The following is a 7,302-nucleotide window of genomic DNA, read 5'->3' on the forward strand; positions in this document are numbered from 1 at the left end:
TGTACAATGTGTAGTATCGTAAAATACCAGCAAACGAAAACGAATTAAAATGGAAACACAAAATTAAATGAAAAAGAAATCAGAAAACTAAAACCCCCCCAAACCTTATAGTACCGGTTGGTCTTACCAACCGGTACTAAAGGGCTCCAGGCCCCCGGAGCTGGCTCGTGCCACGTGGTTGCCCTTTAGCACCGGTTCATGCTGAACCGGTACTAAAGGGGGGGCCTTTAGTGCCCACACTTTAGTGCCGGTTATGGAACCGGCACTAAAGGGCCTTACGAACCGGTGCTATTGCCCGGTTCTGCACTAGTGTGCAAAAAGCACTTATTTTTTCATATTTTTTTGCAAAAAACACTAGTTGCCGGCTTGGGCCGTTTTGAGCATGATTATGACAGGTGGGTCCCGCCAGAAGGGGTGACATGGCAAAAAAATAGTCAATTACATCCCTCTACAATTTTATTTTGCAAAAGGACCCCTGAAAAAAAAGCAATCGGGTCCTCTCCGTGAGATCGTGACCTTCATCTCCCACCGCCCCGGTGGTGGATGCCGGCAGCGGGGCACAGGGGAGCTCCGGCGTGGTCTGGGACGGGCAAGAGGGCGTGGATACAGCGGCGGTGTCGGTTAGGACGGCGAGGAAATGGAGCTCCAGCGGCGGCTTGAGCATCAGCGACCATGGATGAGCTCTGGCTGATCCAGCTTGGGCATCGAGCAGCCATGATTGAGCGTCGACGCCGTCGGCTTGAGCATCAGGCACGCATCAGAGAGAGATGGGAGAGATTGAGGAAGGCACCGACCTCAGAGAGAGATGGGAGAGATAGGGGAGGGCACCGCCGGTAGCGGAGCTCACGGTCGAGGGACATGGACCGAACCTCCATGCCCACCGTCAGTGGATTTGCCTCGTTGATGCGCAGCTCCGGCCGGAGCTCATCCATGGCCGCCGTTGTCGCGCCTCCTCTTCACGCCTACGCGAGCCGCCGTCGCGCCTCCTCTTCTCCTCGCCGGAGACGATGCAGGTGAGCAACAAGGGGAGGCTGAGACCGGGGAGTGGGAGGAACGTGGGGGCGGGGGAATAGAGGAGGAGGAGGAGAAGGAGGCGGGGCCTCGCGGAGCCGTCGTCCATGCCGAGCTCGCCGGCCGGGAGCTCGTGCAAACGGCTGAGGAGATGACCTTATCCTCTCTTTTTTTTATTTGAAAAGATGACCTTATCCTCTCAAGCTCTTTTTCAAGTCAGTCCCTGTTATTTTGTCTATTTGCGAACCGTTATGTTGTGCCACATCACCCCTTCTGGCGGGACCCACCTGTCATAATTATGCTCAAAAGGGCCTAAGCCGGCGACTAGTGTTTTTTGCAAAAAATTATGAAAAAAATTAGTGCTTTTTGGCACAATTCCGTAAATGTGTGGTTCCTGCAAACCTAGCCTGAAGTGTCGATGTTTTTTGCAATTCACTCCAGTTGCCATGCACGTGCACGTTAGGGCAGTTGCCATGTAGCACGCAAAAACACATGGCAACTTGGTAAAAGAGAGTTGCCATATGCTTACGTGCACACTAGGCAGTTGCCATGTACCCTGCAAAACACATGGAAACTCAGGTAAAAAGAGAGCTGCCACCTGCTTATAAAGCACACTAGGGGCAGTTGCCACGTGCATTGCAAAACACATGGCAACTAGCAGGTTAGGTGTGGGAGAGGAGACGGGCGTGTGGGCGAGATGGCAAATGCCCACACACTAGCCCTTGTGCGTGCTTGCAAAGTGGCGTCTGGGCGAACTGATGAACGCCCACACACCAGCCCCTCCCGTGTGGTGAAACGGTCGTTTGGGCGACCGGGTGAACGCCCACACACCAGGCCAGTCCTACGTGGCAATAAAAATATGCCAAGATTCGTGTGCTCACGAACGGACGTGGATCCACGCGTGTGGGCGAGATGCAAACGCCCACGCATGTGGACGTTAACATTTCCTAAAAAGAAACAAATCATCCCCTGCCCCAACTGCATCCCCGCCTCCCTCTGCCCACGGACGCCTTCCCCGACGCCGCCCCGCGTGATGGAAGCCATCTCTCCCCTATTTTCCTCTTCTCCTCCACGGCCACGCCGCGTCGCCAGCCGAGCCTGTTGCAGTCGCTGTGAGCCGCCACCCAGCCCCGTAGACCTATGCTCGAAGCTGCAGCCGAGATACATCTGAGCGAGAATGAGGGGATCGAGGGCATGCGGTTCGCGGTGACTGGCGGGCAGTGCTTCGTCGGCGTCGCCCTATGTCTGGAGCTGATCCGCGGCGGCGCCCTGGATTCCGGATCTCTCGACCTGCGCGATTCCTCCTCCTGGTCCCAGCAGCTCCTCAACACCGGCATCCACTTCTTTCATGGTTTTCTCCCTCACTCTCTTTTGCTTAAATTACTATGGGTTTTTTCCTTCTGTGGCCATGAGGAGACTTACAAGGCAGTGTCGCAGCTAAGAAGGTAAATTGCTATGATGTACTGTACTTGCTTAGTAAATTGTTAGGTTGGTGTGAAACTTATAATACGTACCAACTTAGTGCATTAATTGATAAACCTGGAAGTTTGTGTTTTTCACTTCACTTGAATTTGCACAATTCAGATGGATTTGACATGACATTTCCTGCAGACAATGGTGTGAAGTAGATGGGCATGGCTTCTGTTCGTCATGCAGTTATGTGCTATCTAATGTGCCGCCTTTGGTTTTGGTTCAGGAAGAAGAAGGTGGTGCACAAGATGGCGACGAGTGCAACTGCCTTGAGCCTTTTCTGAATTTCTTTGTTCTAATGAAACTACTTGAATTAGGACATTCTCTACACATTTGGAATAGATTGTCAAAAAAGTTTATCTAAAGTCTGAACAAATTCATTTAGATTCAGTTTAATTAGCTGGTCTGTTCATTTTCTGCATTGATTTTGTCATGTTATATGGTATGCGCCTAGCGAGCCCCGAGCGAGGTGGCCCCTACAACATGAAGGAGACCATTCAGACAAAGAGGAGGTACACAAATAGGCAAGAACACAAGGCGACGTGCAGGTCTACGTTTCAGAATTATCTCTTTTAGCACTAGCGATTAAATGGTCTGTAGCTTGCCTAAAATGTACTTAGGGAGTTGCTAGAGCCATGCTACACTACCGGACTCGCGGCCTGTGCCGACGGCCCAGGGCCGTCGGCATATGTCTTCTCCCGTCAGCATAGATCTATGCCTACGGCAACCGTCGGCATAGCCCCGTCGGCATAGATCACATCAGTGTAGTCTTGTCACACCGTCGGCATAGTTTTGCCGTCGGCATAGGGGCCTATGCCGACGGTTGCCGTTTGGCCGTCGGCATAGTTTACCGTCAGCAGTGTTTTTCGCCTGACGGCAATGGACGGCGCCGTTAAAAGCGCCGATGAATCACGAGGAGCCACGTGGCATTGGTATGCCGACGGCATAGGTGGAGATCTATGCTGACGGCTTGGCCGTCGGCATACTTCTGCCACGTGGCTCCTCGTGGTGCCTCCTGGCGGCAGGGCTATGCCTACGGCAAAGCCGTAGGCAAAGCCTTGCCACGTGGCGTCCTCTGGTGTCTCCTGGCGGCAGGGCTATGCCTACGGCAAAGCCATCGGCATAGCTCTGCCACATGTCAGGCCATGGGAGCCCTGGGCGCGTCTATGCCGACGGCTTTGCCATAGGCATAGATTTTTCCCCCTGTTTTCTCTTTTTCAATTCATTTTGACAGCTTTTCAAAGCAGAAAATATGGGACTATGCAGAAATATGACAGTTCATCATCTAAACATACTCAAGTTCATCATCATCATTTAAACATACTCAAGTTCATCATCTAAAGATCATCACCGGTGTTGGGGATATAACTACTGAGTATAAACCGCCCAGGAGGGGCCGGGTTATACTCATCCGTATTGAAGCCCATGAAGACAAGGAATATGGCGTTTTACTACAGAGATTTAGAGGCCCAGAGCCCAAGGGCGGATTAGGACCCATAGACATAAACCGCCATGATATATGTAACTTGTGTTGTAAGATAGGGAAAGGTAGAAACCGAGCCGGACACGTGTATGAGCCGACCTCTGTATTCTGTAAACCGCCGGGCGTCAACCTGTGTATATAAAGGGACGACCCGACGGCGGTTCAGGGACAAGAAACAACAACTCGAGAGACAGGCAAAGCGGATTCGCCCCCTGATCATCGAGACCCCATCAATTCCACCACAACTGAATCGTAGGCTTTTACCTTCACCGTAAGGGGCCGAACCAGTTTAAACTCCACGTGTCCTTTGTCCGGTTTAACCCCTTTAAGCTAATCTTGTTGCGATGGCTCCACAACTAAGTCCTTTCACTAGGACATTTGACGTGTTAATTCCACGAAAGTTGGCGCCCACCGTGGGGCTATCGCACGATAGTTTCGAGGTCTTGAAGGGCAACTTTGAAGGACTCAAGGGATACACGGTTGGCCGGATGACCAAGAGTCGTCGCGGCAAGCTCTACATCGACGATGCAGGTTGGGGCCCCGAGGCTGGCTCAATCGAGTATGGGTACTGGGTCCCCTTTGCAGGAATTCACGTCTTCATCAGCAAGATCGGCGAACCGGGCCCTGAGTCGGACATCTGAACCGACCTCGTCGAGACGGCTCAGGGTGCAAGCCCTGCCCAGGTCCCGCCTGCCATGAAGCGTGCGTTAGTGGGATTCATCCATGGTGCGGAATCTGAAATGGTGTCCGATGGTGAGACGGTCGTTTATTCTGATGGCGAGTCATCCACCGGCGAGACCGAGTCGCTGTACCAACTACAAGATGGCCGGTTCGGGGGCTGTTCCGATGGCGACAGTATTCCGGACCCCCTTGAACCGCCAAACCGGGTTGCGATCTTCATGGTCGGTACGCAGCCCACATTGCAATCTTCAACTGCAGCAGCGATGACTTCCGGATCGGCAGCCGAGGCAGGAGGCCCAACGCGCCGGCCGGCTCAAGTTCTGTCCGGTTTATTGGACGCCTGGACGACATTACTGACCACAGCAATTACCCCGGAGACTCAAGATCGCCATAATGTGGAGGTTACAAAGCTGCGGGATCAGATAACTCAGGCCAAGGAGAACTTGGCGGTTGAGGAAACCAGGATGGCTGATGAGCGGGCCGCTTTAGATGCCCATTCACAGCGGATTCAGGCAGAGAATTACCGGCTCATGCTGGATCAAAACACTTCGAATGACGTGTTGAGGAGGAGGCATCGGTCTCGTCTACCGCCAGTTTATGAAGCAATGAATCTCTTCAATACGCCAGGAGCAGGACCCAGTAATCTGGCAGCAGTAAACCGAACTGAAGCACCTAGGACAGGAGCGCCGGATCAACCACGGGTGACGGACCCGCCTCGATGAACAGATGACCCGCCGCAGTACATGTTGCCCCCGTCGGGTCACTTCTCCACCCCTTTGGATAACATGATTGCTACGGCGTCTCGATTGGCAGCTATTCCAATGGAGGGCGAGTCTCCAGCAGCGGTTGGGACGCGGGGGGCCAGGGATCTTCTTCAAACCGCTATGGTGCAGCAGCATGCCTATTCGTATAGCCGAGACAGAATTCATTCAACCCCTCACCCGAGCAAGATTTACAGCGGGCACATTGATGAACCGGCTGTGTCAAGCAGTGCACGGAACCGTGATGCCCCTCGAGGGCCTAATACGGCGCGTGGTGGTGCAAATGCTAAAGATGTGGTGAACAATGGTAGAGCGCGTCGGGAGGCAGGGTTAGCGGCGCAGTACGCGAATCATCAGCCCGCTCCGGTTCGACCGATGACGTCAGTGGAACGAGGACTTGCTTTCAGCTCTTGGGGGTGCCGTGTCTCACTCCGGCTATATGCAATGTGTGGTTACCCAAGGATTTTAAGGGCCCATGTAAGGTGCCTAATTACACTGCCGATTTACCTCCCGAGTCATGGGTTGAGAGTTATGAGATGGCAATGGAGATGCTGGATGTAGATGAAGCGGCGTGTGCAAAGTACTTCACCATGATGTTGGATGGAACAGCTCGCACTTGGTTAAAGAATCTTCCCGTTAATTCCATCGGTTCATGGGCCGAGTTGAAGGCCCGGTTTATAGCAAACTACAAGGACACATGCAAGAAACCCATGTCAATTGTGGATCTGGCCGCTTGTGTCCAAGGAGAAGGCGAATCCAAAACTCATTGGGTGCGCCGGGTTTCGGAAATCCTGCATTCGTCGGACGACATCAATGCTGATTCGGCAATCATAACGTTAGAGGGCAATTGTCGGTTTAAGCCGCTAAAGTTGAAGTTGGGACGGCTCAAGCGTCACTGCAATGACATGGGAACACTTATGACAGCTTTGGTTAAGTATGTCGATTCTGATAGTACCAAGGATCCCGAGTCTGACGATGAGAAGCCGGAGAAGGGAAAGAAGAACAGTGGTACGAAAGGATAGCAACATAACCAGGCGGGCCATGGGAATAATGGTAAGCGTAAAGCGGACAGTAATTCCGATTTTGTGCCTAACACCAACGTACAAGGCAATGGTCAGTGTCGTAAGGGTAAACTGCCCCAGCGGGGTGGAGGATCAGGTATGAATCTGGAGCGCCTGTTAAATTAGCCTTGCCCAAAGCACGAGACACAAGAGAAGCCAGCTACACACCTCTGGAAGGATTACTTTATTATGCAAGAGTTTAAAAACTCGGATTTCTTCCGGTATGATCATGGACCGTCTGGCGGTTCAGGACCCGGGTTTCATGGGCCGGGTTATGGTGGAGGTAATTTCGGTTCAGGGTTTCAAGGTAATCAAGGTGGATAGGGCAATCAAGGCAATCAGGACAGCCAAGGTGGTTATAATCAGCAGGGGAATCAGCAACATCAACAGTCGGGTTATCAGAGTCACCCAAAGCAGTTGAATAGTGGACAGTATCATGTCTTCACTACTATCCTATGCAAACGCGATCAGAAGCTTCATAAAAGGGTTGTGAATTCTGTTGAACCGGCGGTGCCCCGTTATTTGCGCTGGTCGAAACAACCTATTGTGTGGAGTCGAGAAGATCATCCGCCCCGGGTTGATAATTCGGGTCATCTGGCGTTGGTGGTAGCGCCGCAGGTTGGGGGTTATAAGTTCACCAAAGTGCTCATGGATGGCGGGAGCAGTATCAACATCTTGTATTATGAAACCTTCCAGCGTATGGGGTTGACGGATAAGAACCTTAAACCGTCGAACACCATTTTTCACGGTGTGGTGCCTGGTAAATCGGCCTACCCGGTCGGTAAGATAGCTCTGGAGGTTGCCTTTGGAGATGAGTATGACTCAAGGTCAGAGA

This window comes from Triticum aestivum, chromosome 3B (genome assembly GCF_018294505.1).
Source record: "Triticum aestivum cultivar Chinese Spring chromosome 3B, IWGSC CS RefSeq v2.1, whole genome shotgun sequence".
Lineage (NCBI taxonomy): Eukaryota > Viridiplantae > Streptophyta > Magnoliopsida > Poales > Poaceae > Triticum > Triticum aestivum.